This window comes from Bos mutus, chromosome 20, assembly GCF_027580195.1.
Source record: "Bos mutus isolate GX-2022 chromosome 20, NWIPB_WYAK_1.1, whole genome shotgun sequence".
In the NCBI taxonomy this organism is placed as follows: Eukaryota; Metazoa; Chordata; class Mammalia; order Artiodactyla; family Bovidae; genus Bos; species Bos mutus.
Genome location: NC_091636.1, coordinates 18,194,592 through 18,219,936, shown reverse-complemented (window position 1 = coordinate 18,219,936; position 25,345 = coordinate 18,194,592). Strand labels below are relative to the sequence as shown.

Here is a 25,345-nt window from a genome sequence, read left to right as displayed (position 1 = left end):
TGTAGTCCATTCATTTCTCACTGATGTACAGTTAAGCAAATTTTTGTTTGAAATATAAATTCAGGGTAAAAATATGCTAATTGTTTAGGTCACAGTTTGGCGTTTAGGACTATCAGTTCAGTTCAAAACTGTTGTCAATTTGTAGTAATCATTGGAATACAATTTCACGTGCAAGCTGTTGTTTAGATTCACTCTCAATGGGCATTTCTTCTGGGAAGCTCTCCTGGCCTTCCCATTCAGAATTAAGATGTTCTTCCCTGTGTTCAGGAGACCTGGTCCATTTCTCTAGCAAAGCCCTTGACGCATGGCAACAACTGACGCTGTCTTGCCTGCCTGTCCTCAGGGACTGTGAATGGGTTGTAGGGTAGACTGGGTGTTTTCATCTTTGTACCTGGGTACCCAGCACGGTGCCTATCCTAACAGCAGGATTGTGCGTCTGTCTGTTGCATGCAGAGAGAACAAGGAGTTGTGTTACACCACCAGGAAAATGTCCCAATCTGTATTTATGTTTAATTTTATTTTAATAGATGGTGCTCTGCTAGGAATTGTACTGAATTGTGAAGGCAGAATTACTCTCTGTGGTGAAGAATTGTAAAGTATCAGATCAGAGAGGATGTTTGCCTGTTTTCCTGTGGGTTTTGCCCTTAGTTTCCCAACTTCATTGGTAATTCCAGTCTCAACACTTCTCCTTACTCCCTCATGAGTCTCCTGTCTATTAATTGAATCCACCTTCCCAGTTTTCCTCAACATTTCTCTTTGCCTGAGTGACCCATCTCAGGACCATCAACTAACCATGAATGGCGTGTGCAGATGCTGGTGTATTCTGTACACGTTCATCTCCCAGTTGATATACAGTTGACTTTCTCTACAAGTGAAGTGAAGTCGCTCAGTCGTGTCTGACTCTTTGCCACCTCATGGACTGTAGCCCACCAGGCTCCTCTGTCCATGGGATTTTTCCAGGCATGAATTACTGGAGTGGGTTGCCATTTCCTTCTCAAGGGGATCTTCCCAACCCAGGGATCGAAGCCAGGTCTCCTGCATTGTAGGCAGACGCTTTACCGTCTGAGCTACTTTCTCTAACTCATTATCAATTTGGTGTTCTCTTCATCTGAGAGACCTACTTGGGGCAAGAACCACAACCACTGCTTCAGGCTCACTTCAGCTTCATTGTCAGCCTTTTGAAGCAAAACATAGCCACCCCATCAGACAGACTCCATGGCTGGGATGTTAAGTCAGGGACCATGTGTGGCCTAGAGCCCTAACCTCTGGCCTCCGAAGTCTGGGTGAGCATTCCTTCCTGGATTGTGCACTTTCCCCACTATTAAGTTGCTTTTAGCTTTACCACATTTCTAGACTTACGTTTTTCAGAATACTAAGAAATTAAGTCTTAATCCTTTGTAATTGAGGATTTGTTTTTAGTGAGGTACAAGATCATTTTCTAGCCACTTGACCATGAAATCTGATTCTATAGCTTAAAATGTACTGTTCTTAAAGAAGAACATTTGTTCTGTAGCACTTTTATTAGTTGTAAAAATAAAGGTATATTTTTCATTGCTTCACTTAACAATGTTTGTTAACTCAGTTCTGCTCCAGGCACCCTGATGGGTCTTAGAGAGACACTGATGAAATATTAGCCCTCACCTTCATAAAATTCCCAATCCAGTGACTTTCTAAAGTATTCCTGTGAGGTAGAAGATTTCTACTTTTACAGTTTTCTATATCCCTAGGATTTTTTTGCTTTTATTATAAAAATACATTTATAGTTTAAAAGTGAGTGGTTGGGTTGCTCTCAAAAATCCAGCAGTGAACAGAATAATTTAAAAACCTGACTACTTGAATTTAGGGTGTGGTAATATGAAATAAATCTGGGATATTTGATTTTTTTAAAACCAAAATATTTTCCCTGAGATTAGAGGAATATGTTCATTCTAGGTAAATTGCTTATTTAATCATCTCCTAACAAGGCTATGTCAGCCAAATTAAATGTTTAAGTTCATTTTATTTAAATAAGCTTTAGAACCAGCAGATTTCTCTCTTATTTAGATGAATTTAGCATTTAATTTTTCAAAGAGAGAGCATATAAACTAGGAAATTTTAATGTATATAGAGGAAGAGAACATGAGAAGGAAAATCAGATAAATAGAAAAAAATGAAGTTTAAACAAAAATAACTCATATTGACATTTGACATAATTTGTCTTATTACCAAAATTTCTGTCTTCACAGGAAATGTGCAGGAGATTCGTTTTTATAGTACCTAGTTCATTTTTTTTTAATTTTTGAGGACTCTGTTTCACATTAGTGAAAATGAAGGCAAATAAGTTTTTCCTTTCCACAAATGGCCACTACTGGTTTGCTTGCCAGCACTGAGTAAAATAAACTAATTTTACTATTACCATGGTTGAGCGCAGTTATATTCCTTTAAACATCTTGCATAATCCATGGCTTTAACTGCATTAATCTAAATAAGGTCATTTCATCAAATAGAGATCTAATAAGAGCTTTGGAAAGAACTATCAGAGACCAGATTCCATTTAGAAATCAGATGAAAATGGCATTCATGTCCCATTGTTGTTTGGTATAAAGAATTTGCTCTTAAGGATTACAATTGCCATACAAGGGGACCACACAATGGAAAGCCTGCCTACCACCAAAATATCAAATGTTATCGGACTTTCACAGTGAACTGTATTAGTACATGATTCCCACCAAACATATGGACTACTGGTATTTTAGCAGTAGTCCAGTTAGCAATTACAGCAGCTCTGGCTCTATAGTATTAACTAGTTTTGAACTCAGTCTGACATTAGAATCTACCACATTTAGTATACCCTGTCTCTTCAGTGGACTTCCCTGATGGCTCAGATGGGGAAGAATCTGCCTGCAGTGTGAGTAACCTGGGTTCAATCCCTGGGTCTAGAAGATCCCCTGGAGAAGGGAATGGCTACCCACTCCAGTATTCTTGGGGCTTCTCCAGTGTCTTAGATGGTAAAGAATCTGCCTGGATTGTGGGCAGTCCATAAATAACTTTTATATACTTGAGCTGGTAGTCAGAAAAACTGTATGATTTTAAACTTTGCAAAGTGTATTTGTAAGATTTTAATTGAATTATAAATTAATTTCTCACTTGAATCTCCTACTTCTCCCAGTATTGTCCCTTTTGTCATCCCTTCTTAAATAAGTCATTTATTTATTTTTTTTCACTTGTAGTTTTGTTCTATTGGTGATTTGACTTTCTTTGTCAATTGGTGATCATTTAATGTATAAAGCACAGAGGTTCATTCTTTTAAATTTCACTTATGTGTCATATCCTAATAGTTAAAAATTGCTGAAGTTTCCAATAATCAAAGCAAAATTTTAGATGATTTCCTTTGATAAACTATATAATTTGTTTGAAGTACCAAACCTGTTTGCTTCCATGATCCTTGTCCTTTATAGGTCTTTGTTTCTAGTTTATCTTTACACAGGAGGTGGGTAAAGTACAAATACAGACCTCCATGTGCAAACCTGGGCTTCCCCACAGTTATAAAGTACCAAATTCCCTCGGTGCCGGTCCCTTGAGGCACTGCATGTTCACTCAGTTGCTTCCTGAATATTGCATAAGTGTAACCAACTCTGTAAATTTCAAATTCATAGAAAGAAGCTCTAGCCTTCAAGGCAAAAAACAATTGAATATCAAATGAACACGTTTTGTTCTCTGAACTATTTCTAAGTAAAAGTTGCTTTAAAATCCTCTTTGATTTTCTGTATTCTTTAGGGCCCAAGTTGGACTGTCCACCTATTTGGAGAGAAGAAAACCAAACAAACAACAAAAAACCTCTCAGGAAAATCTTTTTAAATGTATGAGCATCTATTCTGGCTATTCTGATAAAGAAATGATAGTGCCTTGCTTATCAACTCATGTTGAAACTTTTGATTTCCTATAAAATTTGTTGGGAAAGGAAGTTAAATCCATGAAAACTTCTGTCGAGTTTGATCTCAATCCTAGCAATTTCTGATTTAGGATAAGCATCCTGAATAAATGCAAACATGCTGGTGGGGAGAAAGAAATACTCCTTGTAATAAATGAATTATGAGTAATAGGAGTAATAGAAAATAAAGGCTGGCCCCTCAAAATAATTCTGATGACTTACAAGAGATTTTGGGGAGTGACTCTGAGTAACTCTCAGTTGGTTTTACTGGTTGGTGGGTCAATGGAAAGTTATGCTGCCTGTAAAAATATCTGGAATCTTTGAGAGAAAGTCATTTTTCCCCCTTAGTTATCTAAGAAAACCTTTATCTGTTTTATAGAAAGAAATCAAAAGCACTTAAGCTTCCAGCACCAGGAATAGATTCATTTTTGTCTTCCTTGTGAGAGTTAATGGCTAGTTTTAAACCTTGAGATCACTTTGATGCTAGACCTTATCTGCTTGACTGCATTCAAAGAACTTCTATTTCTTTAGACCTTAGGAAAATACAGGACATGGTACCATAGAGCTGAAACTCAGAGGCAGTTTGCAATTGCTAACAATAGAGATGGGGAGAGGTAGGGAGCGTCCTGAAGTCAGGTCAAATTCAAAACTAAGCTCCTCCAGTTATAAGCAGGGTGATCTTGTACGTGGGGAAAAATAATCCTTGGAGTTCCTAGAAAGGTTGAATGAAGGACATCTTAGAAAGTATTTACTTGGCACAGAAATCAAATAAGTGTTAGTTTATTAATTTTCAGAGGGGAAAACTCCTAATCATGTTTTTGTGTTTATGTTCTCATGTTAGTTTTCATTTTAGTTTTGGCTCAAGTTACTCTTAAACACAAGTTACTGTTTTAGGATGTAAGAATTTGACCATTTAACAAAATGATAGTATAAGATATAACACGTATATGACATTTCACAAGTAAAAGAGCAATGGAAATTTTACTGAAAAAAAAGTATTAACAGCTCTAAATAAAATCTAATTATTGTTTAATTTGAAGATTAATACATGTAAATCTTGGGTTAATCTAAACTTATTATTCTGTTAAATAAATTTTCATGCATATGGAATAAATCAACCTCACTTATAGCTAAATCTAGATTGAAACCTTCTTTGACATAGCTCTGTTAAAAATAGATATTATTTTCTAAATATTACAGTATTTAGAAATATGTTACTTTTTCTATTCTTAAACATACATAAGTTACATTCTAATAGTGGTCTACAGTGATGTCACAAGAAGATTAGAGATATAAAATGCTTTTTTATTTAAAAAGTATAGTTCAGACAGACTATATGCTTAGGATAGTTTGCTCTAGTTTTGTGTCGGGGAGTTTCTATATCCATTGAGTTGGATGGACATGAATTTGAGCAAACTCCAGGAGTTAGTGGGGGACAGGGGAGCCTGGCGTGCCTCAGTCCATGGAGTCACAAAATCAGACATGACTTAGTGACCGAACAACAACAGCAACAAAGTTTCTATGTATTCCTGTAAAGACAAATACATGTTTGATTTTTGACATATGCCAGGCATTGAGGATACATCCATGCGTCCCTTACTTCATGGAGCTTATGGAGTAAAAATAATTATTTTTACTCCATAAGCTTGATGAAGAGAGGGAGACACCAGTACATCCCAGGGCTTAGGGTTAAGAACTCACCTGCCAGTGCAGGAGACACGAGTTTGATACATTGGTTGGCAAGATCTCCTGGAGGAGGCCATGGCAACCCACTCCAGTATTCTTGCCTGGAGAATTCCATGGACAGAGGAGCCTGGCAGGCGACAGTCCATGGGGTCACAAAGAGTCAGACACGACTGAAGCGACTGAGCATGTATGCAACAAATAAAATGATTCCCAATATGGTAAGTCCAGTGAAGAGAATACTACACAAAAGGCTGAATTAACGTGTATGTGTTTCTTGGAGATGTACTTTCTTTGAGTGGTCAGGGAAGCTAAGAACGTGAAGGAACCAGTTGAGCAAAACGATGGGAGAAGAAGATTACAGCATTTATATGGCTCTCACATCCGAATTTCCAGTGGAAGTTGGAAATCTTAAAATGATGGGTTCCCTATATCCTTGGTGTTGATCTTTGGCTGGGTTGTTTTCTACATGTTCCTGAGCCTAACCTCTGGTATTGGAATGTTCTTGAGAGTCTTGGAGGGCAGAGGTCAAAGAAAGTGAACTTCACTTAGGGATGGAAAGAAAGCCTTCTGGAGTAAAAGGATGCCATGCAGCTGCACCTTTCTTTTCTTGATACAAAGTTTATGAGCCTCCCAAGTAGCAAGTAGACTTGCTAGAGTTGCAAAGCATTTTTTATTAGGCTTAAGATTCTCATTGATTTTCAATGCCTCACAGGAATCACTGAGAACTACTTAGCCCTTTGATCACCCTTAAAACATAACACTAGCATCTGTGTTTTCTTTTTTTTAATTTAATTTTATTTTTTAACTTTACAATATTGTATTGGTTTTGCCATATATCAAAATGAATCCGCCACAGGTATACATGTGTTCCCCATCCTGACCCCTCCTCCCCACTCCTCCCTCCCCATACCATCCCTCTGGGTCGTCCCAGTGCACCAGCCCATCAGCACCATCTGTGTTTTCTAATCTCAAATTTACTTCTATTTTAGATAGCATGTCACCCACTAGGGCAAGCCGTATTGAATTTTCTCTGCCTGTGAGTACCTAGATTTCAGTGTTCTAATACCTCTATTGGCTTAGTTTAGTTAAGGTTTGAATCCGAAATGTAGTTGATGAATAGATATATGTGTTTTAAAAAAAAATGATTCTAGCAACTTGCTAGAGTAATCTTTCAGAGGATATAATTTGGCCTTCAGCTGATGGGAGGGTGTGCCCCCTGTGACAATATGAATGGTGAAAAAGACAGAAGTTCTATTTGGCAAGACTGCTTGAGACATATGTCATTTTTTTCCCCTTGAATTCCTCAGTAGTTCATGAATGGGCTCTATCAGCTCCAGACAACAAGCACACTGAAACCCGTCACAAATCAGAAAACAACAAAATAATGACAAAAGCAACAATAACAACCAAAAATAAGTTAATTAAGGGTTTAGTGTGAAATATAGGATATTGGATTCTTTTTTATTGGAGTATAATTGCTTTATAGTGTTATGTTTCTGCTGTACAACAAAGTGAATCAGCTATATGCATACTTACATCCCCTCGATTTTGGATCTTACTGCCCACCCCCATGCCACCCATTTAGGTCATCACAGAGCACTGAGCTGAGCTCCCTGTGCTATAGAGTATGTTCTCACTATCTATCTGTCTTACATATGGTACTTTTATTTATGTCAAACCTAATATTTTACATATGGTACTTGTGTTTATATCAAACCTAATCTCCTAATTCACTCCACCCTCCCCTCCTCCCACCATGCCCACATGTCTTTTCTCTGTGTCTCTGTTCCTAGCATGCTAAGTCACTTCAGTCGTGTCCGACTCTGTGCGACCCCATAGACGGAAGCCCACCAGGCTCCCCCGTCCCTGGGATTCTCCAGGCAAGAGCACTGGAGTGGGTTGCCATTTCCTTCTCCAATGCATGAAAGTGAAAAGTGAAAGTGAAGTTGCTCAGTCGTGTCCGACTCCTAGCATGGACTGCGGCCTACCAGGCTCCTCCATCCATGGGATTTTCCAGGCAAGAGCACTGGAGTGAGGTGCCATTGCCTTCCTGGATTCCTAGCATATTGCATTCTAATTCTTTTGACAACCTAATGTCTGTTAAAGATGTATGTGTAACTTTTTGTTACTGTCGACCATAAAAGTTTGTTAGTTAGTATCTACCATTCCTTGACCATAGGGAATAACAGTTTCCTTTGCTCAGATACCTCTATTTAGAGGTGATAATGCAGCTTAAGGAGACCCACTCAAAAACAACTCCAAAATGAGCCAGAGAGAGTAGAAGGAATAAAAGAGGAGAATGAATGCCTCCAAACATAGCCCTGTGTTTCATGGACACTCAGAAATCTTTCTGCACCATCAGAACTTCACAGAATGACATTACACCCAATTTACTGCTGCCCTGGAGTGTTCCATTTCTTTTGATGACGGTTTTGCCTTAGAATTTAAATAGTCTAATCAGATTTTGACAGTTGATGTTTATCTTAATTGAAACAGATTCTCTTCATCCTTTTGCTGTTAGACTCCTACTTGGAGGCTGAAAGGTCACTTTAAATGGGCACGGCATGTGGGAAACTGCATAATGAATTCAAATAAATTCATGTCTATTAAAAGGAGTTCTCTCTTGCTCAAGTTTCAGAGCTTATGTAGAATAAGCCAGTTGGGTTTTGTCTTAATTTCTTTTCAAAGGAGCTTATTGTGCTTCTTCTTTAATGCTCTCATAACAGAAAATGGGAAAATTGTCAATTTTCATTTAATCTTGTTCAGAAGAATGGGTTTTGCTCAAGTGATTATGCTTATTTAAACTGAGTTTTTATAGCTGCTGCAGCTGTCAACAAATTTAAGAGGTATACTTTGGTTACATTGTTTAAGGTTTCTTTATATTGTGTATCTTTAATGTATCAACTCCACTCTTAAAATTTTTTCTAGCTGTTGGCCTGTGTAAAAGTGCAAAAATATATGTATAAAAATGTTCTACAGCAAATTTTATAATAGAAAACTAGAAATAGCCTACATGTCAATTAGTATAGGGCTCATTCAACAATTTTGTATAACATTAATGAGATACTGTGTAGCTGTGAGGAATGTCTCATATACTGGTATAGAATTATCTGTAGGTAATGTTTACTATTAATTGCTATTACTGTCATAATTTGGAAAAATGGTACTCATACTCAGAGTTCTTCACTCATTAATCTTCTTTGGGTATCCCTTAAAGTTTATGTAAAAGCAAACAGTGAAACTATAAATTCTATTCACTCCCCCTTTTAAACAAAAAGAAGCATTGTCTACCTGGTCACTGTCCTGAAGCTTCCGTTTTTCACTTCCCAACGCATTGGTACATGGAGAGGCTTCTTGCTTTTATTTTTGAAGGAAATTTATTGAGGTATAATTCACATGCCATACTAATCCCTCATTAAAATTATATAGCTAATGAATTATTAGTATATTCACAGAGTTGTGCAATAACACAGTTCATTGCGGTATATTTTATCACCCTGGAAGAAACCCAGTTCCCCACGGCTGTCACCCTTCCACGTGACCTGCTCTACTCCTAGCCCTACTGCTGCTGCTGCTGCTAAGTCGCTTCAGTTGTGTCCAACTCTGTGTGACCCCATAGATGGCAGCCCATCAGGCTCCCCCATCCCTGGGATTCTCCAGGCAAGAACACTGGAGTGGGTTGCCACTTCCTTCTCCAGTGCATGAAAGTGAAAAGTGAAAGTGAAGTTGCTCAGTCATGTCCGACTCTTAGTGACCTCATGGACTCCTAGCCCTGAGCAACTATTAATCTACTTCCGGCTCTATTAGATTGGCCTGCTCTGAATAGTTCATTTAAATAGGACCATGTAATATGTTGTTTTTCCTGACTGACTTCTTTCACTTGGCGTAACGATTTCAAGATTCACCTATGTTGTAGTGTGTATCTATCAGTATTTCGTTTCTTTGTATGGACAAATAATATTCCATTGTATAGATACCCCACCTTTAGTTTATTCATTCATCAGTTGATAGACATGCGGGTTGTTTTCACCTTTTGGTTACCATGAGTTATACTACTGTGAATATTTATATAAAATTTTTCTTGTGTTCTAGTTCTGTGAAAATATCACTGGTAAGTTTGATAGGGATTGCATTGAATCTGTAGATTGCTTTGGGCAGAATAACCATTTTCACAATATTGAAACCAGTCAATCCTAAAGGCAATCAACCCTGAATATTCATGGGAAAGACTGATGCTGAAACTAAAGCTCTAATATTTTGGCCACCTACCGCAAAGGGCTGACTCACTGGATGCTGGGAAAGTTTGAAGGCAGAATGAGAAGGGGATGACAGAGAGCAAGATGGTTGGATGGCATCACCAACTCAATGGACATGAGTTTAACAGCCTCCGGGAGATGGTGAAGGACAGGGAAGCCTGGTGTGCTGCAGTCCATGAGGTTGCAGAGGTTTGGACACGACTGAGCAACTGAACAACAAGAGCAAGAACATGGCCTAGCTCTCCATCTGTTTGTGTCGTCTTTGATTTGTTTCTTCAGTGTCTTAGAGTTTTCTGCATACAGGTCTTTTGTCTCTTTATGTAGGTTTATTCTTAGGTGTTTTATTCTTTTAGTTGCAGTGATGAATGGGCTGTGTATGAAAACACAAAAGACCCTGAATAGCCAAAGCAGTCTTGACAAAGAAAAATGGAGCTGGAGGAATCAACCTTCCTGACTTCAGACTATACTATAAAGCTGCAGTCATCAAGACAGTATGGTGCTGGCACAAAAACAGAAATACAGATCAATAGAACAGGATAGAAAGCCCAGAGATAAACGTATCCACCTATGGACACCTTATTTTTGACAAAGGAGGCAAGAATATACAGTGAGAAAAGACAGCCTCTTCATGAAGTGATGCTGGAAAAACTGGAAAGCTACATGCAGAAGAATGAAACTAGAACACTTCCTAACACCATACACAAAAATAAACTCACAGCGAGATCCTCTGTGACCCACCTCCTATGTAATGGAAATAAAAACAAAAGTAAGTAAGTGGGACCTACTTAAAAGCTTTTGCACAACAAAGGAAACAATAAACAAGATTAAAAGACAGTCCTTAGATTGGGAGAAAATAGTTGCAAATGAAACAACTGACAAAGGATTAATCTCCAGAATATATAAAAGGCTCAAACAGCTCAATATTAGGAAAACAAACAGCCCAGTCAGAAAAGGAACAGAAGACCTAAGCAGACATTTCTCCAAAGAAGATATATAAGATGTACACATAGTTTTACATTCAGTTAATAAATGAAAAGATGCTCAACATCACTAATTATTATAGAAATGCAAGTCAAAACTACTGTGAGGTATCATCTAACACTAGTCAGAATGGCCATCATCAAAAAAATCTACAAACAATAAATGCTGGAGAGGATGTGAAGAAAAAGGGACCCTCCTACACTGTTGGTGGGAATGCATACTGATATAGCCATTATGGAGAACAGTATGGAGATTCCTTAATTTTTTTTAATTAATTTATTTATTTTAATTGGAGGCTAGGAATAAATCTACCATATGACCATCAGCCCTACTACGGGGCATACACCCTGAGAAAACTATGATTAAAAAGGACACATATACCCCAGTGCTCATCACAGCACTGTTCACAATAGCCAGGACATGAAAGCAACCTAGATGTCCATCAACAGATGAATGAATAAAGAAGATGTTATACATATATACAATGGAATATAATTGTGTGCTTGGTTACTCAGTCATGTCCGACTCTTTGTGACTACATGCCCTGCAGCCTGCCGGGGCCCTCTGTCCATGGGGATTCTCCAGGCAAGAATACTGGAGTGGGTTGCCATGCCCTCTTCCAGGGAAAATGGAATATTACTCAGCCATAAAAAATGAATTTGAGTCAACTCTTCATGAGGTGGATGAACCTAGAGCCTGTTACACAGAGTGAAGCAAGTCAGAAAAAAGAAAAATAGATTGAGTATTTTAATGCATATATATGGAATCTCCAAAAATGATATTGATGAACCTATGTGCAGGGAAGGAATGGAGAGGCAGATGCAAAGTGTGGACTTATGGACACAGTTAAGGAGGGAGTGAGTGGGACCAATGGAGAAAGTAGCCATCAGCGGTCTATACACTATCAGGTGTGGATGGATAGCTGGCGAGAAGCTGCTGCGTAGCACAGGGAGCCCAGTCTGGCACTCTGTGATGACCTGGAGGGATGGAAAGGTGGGAGGGGAGGGAGACCAGACAGGAGGGGGCGTATGTATAATTATGACTGATTTGCGTTGTTGTATGGCAGAAACCAACCTGATATTTTTATAAATTTTAATATTTAAATTAAAAAATAGGAAAAAAGTTTTCTTGTGAAAAAATAATTTTATATTTCTCATGAGTAGGTACATAGTAGAATTGCTATCTCTAAGGATACGTATATGTTTAACTTTTATTTTTGTTTTTTACTGTTTCCCAAAGTGGTTGTATTATAGCAGAAAGTTATTATATGGAATAACTGGACCATTAGTAAATTAATTGTCTAGGTATATTTTTAAATAAAAAAATCAAGGTAAATGTTCCCAATTTTGTAAATGTCCAAAGACTCTCGACATATATGGTATATGAAAACATGCATATGTTTTCACCTTCCAGCGTATTTCTGCATATGCAGTCTAGGCAATGGTAATAGTTGCAAGCTTTGGAGAAGAGATGGCTACCAGCTTGGGCATCTGAGATGGAGAGGGGCTGAGTACTCAACATTTTGAATTAGAGGGATTTTTATTGTGTGTTGGAGAAGGAAATGGTAACCCACTTCAGTATTCTTGCCTGGAATATCCCATGGACAAAGGAGCCTGGTGGGCTACAGTCCATGGGGTCACAAAGAGTTGGGCATAACTGAGTCACTGAGCTCTTACTATGTGCACGGATTAATTTTTCAAATGAAAATGTGATTAATTCATGTAAAAAAAAAAAAAAAAGAATGATTTTCTTGATACTCTTCTTCTGACCAGTAATGGTTGTGGCAGAGGCTTGTTTATCGGTTGTCCTGCTCTGGGAGGTGTCAGTGCTGCACAACCCACTTTCTTCCCATCTGCCCAGTGTGATGTCAGTTTTAGTTGTTAGGGCAAAAAAAAACTCCTATCTGCTGTTCTAACTTTAATAGCCAAGGTAGTGTTTTAAAAATCAGATATTGCTTAGTTCACTCCAAAATAATGTTTCCCAAGTATTTAGAAACTACATCAAAGGCAAAAGGAGGGGGAAAAAAGTGAGCATCTGGGATTGAGAAACAAGAATACATGGGTGAAATAAACATGAAAGATGCAGTAAGTGCTGAGAGCAGAGCTGGTTAGTCTGGAGCCCTTCAGTTTGCTGTACAGTCTGTCCGGGTATCATGTGTTGGTGACTGAAAGAGGGGATCCTCCTGCACAGCATCCATCACGTAGCTCTGAAATGGTTCTTTCTTTGCTTTCATCTGTGCTGGAAAATTAGCTGTTTTAGTGTGAATTTTCCTAATTACTTAAGACAGAACATTTAGTGTTTTATTTTTTTTCCTGTTTAAGCTCTTGATGATTAAGCACATTAGTAGATTCTGCTTTCTATCTTCGGTTAAATTAGCTGTCTTATCGAATGACAGAAACATGACCCCGTGCATTTGTTTGTTGATTTGTTCATTCATCCTTGTGTTCACTCATTTATTCATTAAGCATTTATTTCTTCAGCACTGCTGTGACACCACTGCTCAGTGTGATGGTTCCTCCTGTGGTGTTGGGTGGGTGGGTGAGGAATGATTTGCCACTGAAAGCATCCTTTAATAGTCAAAATCCTTACTTTTTAAAAAATATATACTAACCAAACCTGATTTTGAAAACTACATGACTTTGATTCACTTAGTTCTGTAAAATGAAAAAAGGTCATGGCAGTGATCAATATCAGTTCAGTTCAGTCGCTCAGTCGTGTCCAACTCTTTGCAACCCCATGAATCGCAGCATGCCAGGCCTCCCTGTCCATCACCAACTCCCAGAGTTCACTCAGACTCATGTCCATCAAGTCAGTGATGCCATCCAGCCATCTCATCCTCTCTCGTCCCCTTCTCCTCCTGCCCCCAATCCCTCCCAGCATCAGAGTCTTTTCCAATGAGTTAACTCTTCGCATGAGGTGGCCAAAGTACTGGAGTTTCAGCTTTAGCATCAGTCCTTCCAAAGAACTCCCAGGACTGATCTCCTTCAGAATGGACTGGTTGGATCTCCTTGCAGTCCAAGGGACTCTCAAGAGCCTTCTCCAACACCACAGTTCAAAAGCATCAATTCTTCGGTTCTCAGCCTTCTTCACAGTCCAAATCTCACATCCATACATGACCACAGGAAAAACCATAGCCTTGACTAGACGGACCTTTGTTGGCAAAGTTATGTCTTTGCTTTTGAATATGCTATCTAGGTTGGTCATAACTTTCCTTCCAAGGAGTAAGCGTCTTTTAATTTCATGGCTGCAGTCACCATCTGCAGTGATTTTGGAGCCCCAAAAAATAAAGTCTGCCACTGTTTCCCCATCTATTTCCCATGAAGTGATGGAACCAGATGCCATGATCTTCGTCTTCTAAATGTTGAGCTTTAAGCCAACTTTTTCACTCTCCACTCTCACTTTCATCAAGAGGCTTTGTAGTTCCTCTTCACTTTCTGTCGTAAGGGTGCTGTCATCTGCATATCTGTGGTTATTGATATTTCTCCCGGCAATCTTGATTCCAGCTTGCGCTTCTTCCAGTCCAGCATTTCTCATGATGTACTCTGCATATACGTTAAATAAGCAGGGTGACAATATACAGTGATCAATATAGATTAACTTAAAAAATTATGAAAAGAATAAAGAGATTCTATACAAATAAGTCTTTAGGAATAATGTAAAAAATTTGATTTTATACAAAATTTAGAAGACAAGTTTTTCTTAGGGTTCAAAATTCTTTTTCAGAGGAATGAAACCACAGGTGAATAAATGAATACATTTTTCTTCAATTATCATATGTGTCCTGCTGTGGGAATGAGGAATATGCTATGTGGTGACTGTGTCTGGGGATGAAGGGAGGTTGAGTAATGGAATTAACAAAATGCCACCAGAACAAATATTACATTGGACTGACTTGCCTATACAAGTAGATTTCTGGTTTCTGTCTTTGGTTAAATTAGCTTGTCTTATCGAATGACAGAAGCATGCCGTAGAAACAATGACCATCTATTCCTGCAGAGTTCATTTTTGAAGATGCTTGTAACTAAAGAGAAGTCTTATTATATTTCATTTTATTTAAGTATAGAGCTATCTGATGTCACAAATTTTTTTCCTTTCATGTCATGATACATTTTCCCTTTGGCGGGACTATTGTTTATGTTTAGAGAAGACACTGATTAATCGCAGTATTTTTTTCAGAAATAAATAGGGATTTTCCTGCCCGGACGCAACTAGTATTCATTTACTAAATGTCAACAGAATTAACAAAGAATTTTGTGTTGTAAAAACTCAGAGTTGCCTAGTTTTCTCTCTCATATGTATATTTAAAAAGCAAGATTCTTTCACATTTTTATGCGTGATGTGACAAGAGAATGTGACTCTGCTGTTGATCATGATCTAATTGCAGTTGCTAAGGACCATGGCTTATATACACAGATTATATACATTGTCGTGCTGGGAGCACAGGCACCCAGTGAAGAAAGCCACGGCTAATATGCTCAGTTGTTATTATTGTTCAATCATTGAGTCGTCTCTGACTCTTTGCGACCTCATGGACAGCAGCGCACTAGGCCGCCCTATCCTTCACTGCCTCCCAAAGTTTGCTCATATGCATGTCCATTGAGTCAGAATACTGTCGAACCATCTCATCCTCTGCTGCCTCTTTCTCCTCTTGCCCAGTCCTTCCCAGCATCAGGGTCTTTTCCAATGAGTCAGTTCTTCATATCAGATGACCAAAGTATTGGAGCTTCAGCTTCAACATTAGTTCTTCTAATGAATATTTAGGGTTGATTTCCTTTAGGATTGACTGGTTTGATCTCCAGTATCCCTGGGTATTTATTTCTAGATCTCTATCCATTTCTTACTATCAGTTCTCCTTTTACAGTTTAGATGACATGAATAATCATCTGAAGTCACCACTCAGGTATTAGAAAATTAGGTTGATAAGGCATCTGTGTAGGGGAAACTCTAATAGGATCTAGTTAGTTGGATGAGGCTTTCAGTGGGGGAGTCACCTGTGTACTGTTCCTGCGCTCTATGTGGTGGAGTGAAAACTCCAACCCAGGCTGCTGCACACCCAAGCCCCCACACTTGACCACTCTGCTGTGCTCTCTCTCCAACAACTTGCCTTACGGGAAACTGCCTTAATACATACAGCTTTTTAAAATAAAGCATAGCACAGTCATGGCTTGCCCCTAAGTCAAATATGAAACGTGTATCATTTCACAGAATCTAACCATGTTCTGTTGTTGAGGAGTCCTTTTATTTTATTCAAACAGGGAAGCATTATTAATTTAAACTTCTTTGCCTTGTAATCTGCAGAATATTTACAATCAAGGCATACTAACCCCCTCGTATTTTCCTTTATTACAATAAATTTTATTATAAAACAATTCATGTGTACTATAGAAACTTTTGAAAATATAAAAAAATGCAAATACAAATTACTCATAACCTCCTCACTCTCCAAAATGACCACTGTGAATTCTTAGGTATTTTCTTCCAGTGTAATATGGTACTAATAGCAGTCATGTGGTTCATATACTTTTACTTCAGCTTTTTAAAAAGTTAACATTTTATAATGAGTGTTTTCCCATATCATTTCATATTATTTCAAGCGTTATTTATATGCATGCACATATACTGCCTTAATACAGTTCATGTTTTAATTTCATATTTGCCTTTTTGACATTTAAGCTGTTTCTAATTTTCCCCCAAATTAAGAAGATTAGCCACTCTGTGAATTTCCTATTTGCGTATTAGTTGTTTTTCTCTTGTGGTGTATAGTTTTTCTCATTGGTTGTAAAAGTTCTTTACATATTAGATACAAATCTTTTTTATCTCACATTTGTGGTAATTATATATTCTACTTTTTAGTTCTTCTTTACTTTTGTTTACGGTGTTTTATGTAGTTAGATCTATTGTTTGTTTTTCTCTTGTAACTTCTTTCTCTGCTTTAACAATATGAGGGTTTTTTTTTTGTACTAAGAACAGATAAATATTTAGCCATATTTTCTTTGTGAATTCATTTTTTACATAATTCTTTAATCAGTTTGGAATTTATTTTATTTATTTTTAAAAATAACCGGGCTTTTTGTTTTACACTTCATTCATTTATTTATTTCTGGCTATGCTGGGTCTTGGCTGCTGCCCAGGCTTTTCTCTAGTTGCAGCGAGCGGGGGCCACTCTTCATTGCGGTGCACCGGCTTCAGATTGTGCTGGCTTCTTTTGTTGGGGAGCACAGGCTCTAGGTCATGAAGTCTAAAGCAGCTGTGGCTCCCTGGCGCTAGAACACAGGTTCAATAGTTGTGGCACATGGGCTTAGTTAATCCACAGCATGTGGGCTCTTCCACGATCAGGAATCGAACCCATGACTCCTGTACTGGAAGGCAGATTCTTCACCACTGAGCCCCCAGGAGAGCCTCTGGAATTTATTTTAATATGAGGATCCAAGTTTACCTTATTTCCAAGTAGTTAATCATGTGTTCCAGAACCACTTGTTAAATACCTCCCGCTTTTCTTTTCTTTTGTGTCAGGACTTCCTAGGTTGCACTAGTGGTAAAAAACCTGCCTGTCAGTTTAGGAGATTCAAGAGATGCAGGTTCGATCCCTGGCTTGGGAAGATCCCCTGGAGGAGGGCATGGCAACCCACCCCAGTATTCTTGCCTGGAGAATCCCATGGACAGAGGAGCTTGGCAGGCTAAAGTCCATGGGGTCACAAAGAGTCAGACATGACTTAGCACACACATGCATAAAATTTTATGTATCATCTATCATATGTAGATTTCAGACTTGTCATGTGTAAAATTACATTTAACAATTAATATTATAAAAGAAACTAGCAGTAATTTTAAAAACCTATGCAGTTCATTGATACAAACATATTCAGTTCAGTTCAGTTCAGTTCAGTCACTCAGTCGTGTCCGACTCTTTGCAACCCCATGAATTGCAGCACGCCAGGCCTCCCTGTCCATCACCAACTCCCGGACTTCACTCAGACTCACGTCCATCGAGTCAGTGATGCCATCCAGCCATCTCATCCTCTGTCGTCCCCTTCTCCTCTTGCCCCCAATCCCTCCCAGCATCAGAGTCTTTTCCAGTGAGTCAACTCTTTGCATGAGGTGGCCAAAGTACTGGAGTTTCAGCTTTAGCATCATTCCTTCCAAAGAAATCCCAGGGCTGATCTCCTTCAGAATGGACTGGTTGGATCTCCTTGCAGTCCAAGGGACTCTCAAGAGCCTTCTCCAACACCACAGTTCAAAAGCATCAATTCTTTGGCGCTCAGCTTTCTTCACAGTCCAACTCTCACATCCATACATGACTACTGAAAAAACCATAGCCTTGACTAGACGGACCTTTATTGGCAAAGTCATGTCTCTGCTTTTGAATATGCTATCTAGGTTGGTCATAACTTTCCTTCCAAGGAGTAAGCGTCTTTTCTTTTCATGGCTGCAGTCACCATCTGCAGTGATTTTGGAGCCCCCAAAAATAAAGTCTGACACTGTTTCCACTGTTTCCCCATCTATTTCCCATGAAGTAATGGGACCAGATGCCATGATCTTCGTTTTCTGAATGTTGAGTTTTAAGCCAACTTAAAAGTTTTTCACTCTCCTCTTTCACTTTCATCAAGAGGCTTTTGAGTTCCTCTTCACTTTCTGCCATAAGGGTGGTGTCATGTGCATATCTGAGGTTATTGATATTTCTTCCGGCAGTCTTGATTCCAGCTTGTGCTTCTTCCAGCCCAGCATTTCTCATGATGTACTACACTACAAAGATAAATTCTGAGAGGATGAGAAAAAAAATACACTTTTTTCTTTTCACATTCCACTAAGCTGTCTTGCCTACACTCTGGGCATGTATTTCTAAGAATCACCTGCTTTGAACCACTTGTTAGGACCATAGTATGTTTTGCCCCCAAATACCAGTTGGTAGATGATACTGCCATCATTCCTGGCCAGATAGAACCTTCCCCAGTTCCCACTGGGTTGTCCACTGCTCTTGCTTTCACCTACCTCCTCCACCAACCTGTCACCAGGTCCTACCAATCTCTGTTTTATCCCAATGAAAGTGCTCATTCCAGGTTTTAAACTCTCTCATTTTGCCTTATACTAGTGTAATTAACTTATCAAGTCTGTGAGACAAGAAAGGATAAAGATTTCTACAAAGGTTAGTAATGCAAGAATATAGCTTATTAAAAATAAATACCAGATTACAGGGTTTGCATTTAGAAATGTGCTGTTCCATTAGATTGGAGATCACTGGTCTAGATCATATGACCCCAGGAAGGTCTGTAGAGTGAAAGTCACTCAGTCGTGTCCGTCTCTTTGCCACCCCATGGCCATGGAATTCTCCAGGGCAAGATACAGGAGTGGGTAGCCGTTCCCTTCTCCAGGGGATCTTCCCAACCCAGGGATCGAACCCAGGTCTCCCACATTGCAGGCGGATTCTTCACCAGCTGAGCCACAAGGGAAGCCCAAGAATACTGGAGTGGGTAGCCTATCCCTTCCCCAGCAGATCTTCCCGACCCAGGAATCAAACCAGGGTCTTCTACATTGCCGGCAGATTCTTTAGCAACTGAGCTATCAGGAAAGCCCCAAGGTCTGTAAACCTGTTTGTATTTCAGGGATAGAATAGGAACAGAGCATCCAAGCCTGCATCTGATGGTCATATGAACTGGAGTCTCAGAAAGGAGTACAGGCACGATAAACCAGGGAAGAAGACAATAGTGAGATGGGCATATATTCAAAGTGACCGTGGGAAGGGTGGCATGATGCCATCTCCCAGAATGATGATGAAGGGCCACTAAATTTGCTCCTGTTTAAAATCAAAATTATTCCTAGAGAACAGGGAGGAACAGAGCAACAGGTAACGTCCAGGTGACCTCAGATTGTAGAACCTGTGTTCGAAATCACCTATTCCTTAGTTTCCATTTTTTCAAGCAAATTTCTAATATGAAATAGAGGGAGTCTTAGATCAATAATGTAATTGAGGGTTCCATTCCATTTCTATTTTAAAAAACCCATCAATAAAAAATTGTACAGTAGATTTTATCAGTGTAAAAGGCCATTGTCTTCAGTCTTGGCAAACAACCCAGCCCTCCTCTGAAGTGGCTATTGTGGAGCCTCTGGGAAGCTGAAATTGCCCTTAACCTTGAATGAATATAGGCAGCGCCTCTTATATATGTTTTACTCAGGAAATGTAGGCTTCTTCTGCATTAAATGGTGCTTATAAATATTAAAAATACTAACCCACCTGCTGAAAATCAGCACTCTGTTTTCACAAAAATTGTTCCCAATATTTGTTCTATTTTTAGAAGATAACCATCAGGGAGAGTATACACTCTAGGGTTCTTATTTAGCTATTGGTTGAGGTACTTTGGTTTTTTCCCATTTTGTCTTATATCAACTAAGGGTGGACTTTAAGCTATACAATAATGTATTAATATTACAGGAAAAATAAAGTATAAATCATCCTTAAAATACAGAATCGCATTTTGTGCTTACTGAGAGCTTAACTTCTGAAATAATTGATCATTACTGCAGTTAGTAAGAAATAGATGAAAACTTTACCCTTCACTTTAAAGTCTTCTAATTTGCCTGCAATGCAGGAGACCCAGCTTCAATCCATTGGTCAGGAAGATCCCCTAGAGAAGGGAATGGCTACCCACTCCAGTATTCTTGCCTGGAGAGTTCCATGGACAGAGGAGCCTGGCAGGCTACAGTTCCGGGGTTGCAAAGAGTCAGACACAACCGAGCAACTAATACACACTCACAATTTCTGTTTTGAAATAGTCAGTGGGTCAGACTAGAGCCACCACAATAGGCATACATAGTGTACAGATCATGAGAACAACTCTTTTTGATAACTCTGTGACAGAGTAAAAAACTCATAATTTTCACACTTTGGAATTGCTTTTGCTTTGCATAACCGTAAAGAGAAAGGTAATATTTTTAGCTAAAATAAGGGATAAATGCACATTAATTCTTTGCTTTTTCTAGATTTTAGATACATAAATATTTTACCATAAGAAGGTAAGGTATTTATTTATACATTCATGTCTTTATTCATTAAAAGTATTTTATTGAACAAGTGCTATGTGCTCATATGACCTGTGTTCTATATAACAGTAAGAGAGATGATCTGCTCATCTATATTATGTATCTGAGTGAAATATTTAATCTATCACAATGTCGCCCTTTAAAGGAATTGTTTACTGTGTGCCTTTTAATGGAAGAGCATTCACTAATTTAACAAACGTCACAGGACACGTGTCATTAATTAGCTCAGTTAGTGTGGCTATGGGACAGATAGTCCTGTAAATCAGCTGCTCTTAAAGTCATTAATTAACTGACTTAGTTTCATGGCAGAGGCACAGTCTATTTCAATTAGACTGTGGTTCCTGTTATTATCAAATGAGGTCAAGTATACAAAATAATGTAAAAAGTCATGTTTAATGGTGCATGGGTATATATGTATATGGGTGTAGGTGTTTTTACACACAAAAATATGTAATACAAGCATTATAACTTGTAACTGAAATAATGTTCACAAAACTTAATTGGATTCTCATCCCATAACATATGCATACATGTATATACATGTACTTACACAGTGATAAGAGTATTTATGTATTTTATTGATATTAATATTTAATTTGGGGAGTTCCGACAAAGAAATAAAATAGTTGTGCTTTATCTGAGTGAAGATCCGCATCTGGAACTATAAAAATGAGCATTATTCCAGATTGTTGACTAATTTGATTATCTTTACTTTTTATTAGTATGTTGACTTGCATGTAGATCTAGCCTTCCTTTCAAGAGGGAACAAACATGGAGAATGTGCCCATAAATGGTCTCTCTTCCCCCAATAAGAGCACCCATAGAAAAATGATAGAACTCTTAGTCATCATGGTTGAAAATATCACACAAGGTTAATATAGTGCCCATCTGGTGATATCTTTTAAAATCAGATTTATTAAAATCAGAGTTGGTTTTGACTAGGGCTGTTCCATTAACCACTATTATTTAGTAGGAGATGGAAGGTCTAATGGATAACAGTCTGTTTCTCTTCAGACATTTATGTGTTTTTATTAGGATAATGAATAATGAATACAGAATTATCAACATTATTCTGTGTAGTTTTTGTTTGTTTTAAATAATATCTGTAATGTCAAGCTCGCTTTCATTGCATAATCTAACCACACACCAAGCCTACAGTGAAACAAAACAGAGGCTGAAACGTGTTTATTGCCATTGTCTCTTAAAGAAACCTCTGAGAAGTTTGCCTCAATATATAAAAAGAAAAAAGAGATGGGTACTTTTCTGAATAGATGTTATTGTGTTGCTCAAACAAAGCTGACTCTGTAGAAGGAGATGGATTGCTTTGCCTTTCACCAGGGACCATCATTACCTGAACAAAAACCACCAGCATCAATAAAGAATTTTCAACCAAAGTTTAGTTGTTGTCCAAGCAGAAAACAACAGGGATCAACCAAGGATCCCACCACTGCCAAGAAGCACTTTGAGGCTTCCCTGTTAGCTCAGCTGTTAAAGAATCCACCTGCAATGCAGGAGACCCTGGTTCCACTTCTGGGTTGGGAAGATCCCTTGGAGAAGGGATAGGCTACCCACTCCAGTAGTCTTGGGCATCCCTTTTGGCTCAGTCGGTAAAGAATCTGCGTGCAATGCGGGAGACCTGGGTTTGATCCCTGGATTGGGAAGATCCCCTGGAGGAGGGCATGGCAACCCACTCCATTATTCTTGCCTGGAGAATCCCCAAGGACAGAGGAGCCTGGTGGGTTGCAATATATGGGGTCACAAAGAGTCAGACGTGACCAAGCACAGCACAGGAATCGAATCCACACCCCCCAATTTGAAAGGTGAAGTCTCAACCACTGAACCGCCAGGCAAGTCCCTTGAAATGCTTTTGAGAGACCTGAAACCATTTTGCTGTCTCCTGAGAGGGGACTGGGTTCAAATTCACTTGTATTTCATCTTTGCCATTTGCCTAGCTTTGTGCTCCATCCCTGTTTCTCATTTTCTCAACTAACCTCCCAGAACTCTGTGTGGCATCAAGCTGTCTACATTTACAGATAACAAAACCAAGATGCAGAGAGCCTAAGAAATCTGCCCAGGCATAAAGCTATTGGCAGAGCCAAGATTTGAGGCCAAGTCAGGGTTCTAATACACACATACCTATGCATGTGCTCAAAGTCAGTTGAAAATAAAGTGCTGATGGGGATAAGTATGACAACTCCATGATAAGTAGAAGTTTGGGTTTGTTAAGGTCTTTTAAGAACTCAGAAGGCTTACTGCCAATTTTACTTTTCTTTAAAAGAAGTATTTTCTCCCATTGCTGGCATGTGCAATTATAAAAAGAAATTAGAGATAAACAGATAACAATTTCCTGGCTGCCTTCATGTCTGTGAGCCTGACACAAATCCCAGAAGGAAAAATATGCTGTAAGGAGGCTTATGTGATATTGCTTCTTTAGGGATCCTTTGACCGCTTATTTACAATATCCAGTTACAGCCACGTTACTTTCCTTTTTGGGCAAAAGCACACATTTGCGTGACCATTCTTTTGGCGTAAGCTGACACTGCCTGCCACTTCCAATATGTCCTTGTGTGCCCAAGCTCATAATGGCAACATTTGAGTTCAGAGCTCCCCAACAGCACAATTACCGCCAAATTCACCACCGATGGGACCTCAGGGGCCTCTTTGTTAGCCAGGAACATGCAGACATGCTTCATTTTGCATCATAAAGATACTTCCAAAAGTAGTTTCTCACTGAATTATTTTCTAATAACATATTTTTCTAAGCACAAAATAAACACATGTTCCTTGTGGAAAAACAAAACCACAGAAAATATGCATTACAATATATAAATAACCTGCAACAGTAGCATCCAGGGGTAGGCATCATTCAAACAGGTTGATTTATTTCCTGTATAAGTTTCTAAAACACACACACAGATACGCACACATTTTCAAATGCACGCATATATGTAAATACACAAGTGAACAAAAATATTAGGTCCAAAAGATTGAATATTTGAGACATGTTTATTGCTATATAAATCCTACTGTTGCTGAGTACCAAGTGACTGTCAGGACTCTATATATAATCCTTTTTTTTTTTTTACATTTCTCACTTTGCCTTTGAAATAAGCATTTTCCCATATCATCTAGTGTTCCAGGAAAACCTGATATCCTAATGGTGGCATTGAATCCATTTTAGATAAAATAAAATAACTTATTTAGTTGTTCTTTCAACTGTTACTCAGTTGAACTTTCTGCCTTTTGCTGTTATAAATAATAAATAATAGCTCTTTGAGCATCTTTGTTTTCGAAATCTTAATCTGCATCTGTGATTAATTACTTAAGCAAAATTCTAGGAAATACCATTACAAGGCCAAACAGCTTAAATGTTTATAAATCTCTCAATACACACTATTGCCAGATTTTTTTTCTTTTTTTCTTTCTTGACTTTTCTTTCATTTTTTAATGGCAAGGTATTAAAAAAGGTTTTTTAAACCCCTTTTAAAGAAAATTGCTCTTTCCAAAGTAATAAATGGGGTTTGTTTTAAAAAACAATAATTGGTAATTGATATTTAATAAAAGATGAATTTTCATAATATTTGATCTAGTCAGACATTTTTGTTTTACACATGGGAAATTAAGGCTTGTGTGCAAGACAGAAGACAGAGTAGAACTAAAATCTATCTTCCAAGCCTCAAAGGCAGTCAAATTTATGTTATCAGTTCAGTAGAGAAACAGCTTGAGTTTCCTCTTTTGGTGGTAGAGAATATGTCAGTGTTTCTTTAAATATGGTGATGTGTTTTCACTCTTACAAGTAGGGCCTTGACAGTGAAATGAGAATCATTTTATTCATTCTGATTCATGTAGCAATAGCATTCTGTGAAATCCACACTACACAGTGATTCTCAAGGTATGGTGTGCATCAGAAATGCTGTATGTTTATTGTTTTTAAATGTGGCATCTTGGAATTTCATCCTTAAGACTGATTCATTAGCTCTGGATAAGACTTGGAACTATTCATTTAACAAGCAACCAATTAATTCTGGGGCAAGTTGTCTAAGGCCACACAATGAGAAATATTGGTATGATGATTAAAAAAAAGATTTGTCTGATGTTGGTGCTTTGACAGTAGCTCTAATCTGTAACTGACTTGACTTCTCTCTGCCTTAGTTTTCTTATCTATAAAAAGGGGAGAGAAATACTAGTTTTCTCCATCCAGGATTGTTGTGAGGAAGAAGTAAAATAAGCTATGCGAAAGGATTTAGGACAATCCTCCATAAACAAATCCCCAGTAAACAGTAATTCATTGGCACTGCTGTCATTGGCATCTTGTCTATGTCATTATTCCTGCACGGGCTTATGGAAATGGATACTTTTAAATGGATGGCATTGTCAGTGGATTATTTATTGATTGTGATTTGCCCTGTTGTTCCTTTTGACATGACTGAATTCTGTTTACTTAGATATTTCCTTTTTTTTTTCTCTCGCCTCCATC

The 25,345-nt window shown here is 38.3% G+C and overlaps 1 protein-coding gene across 5 annotated transcripts in view; it reads left to right on the top strand.

Moving 5' to 3' along the window:
* Positions 1–25,345, top strand: part of PDE4D (phosphodiesterase 4D) — an 810,773-nt gene that overhangs the window by 523,618 nt on the left and 261,810 nt on the right. The window lies entirely within an intron of this gene.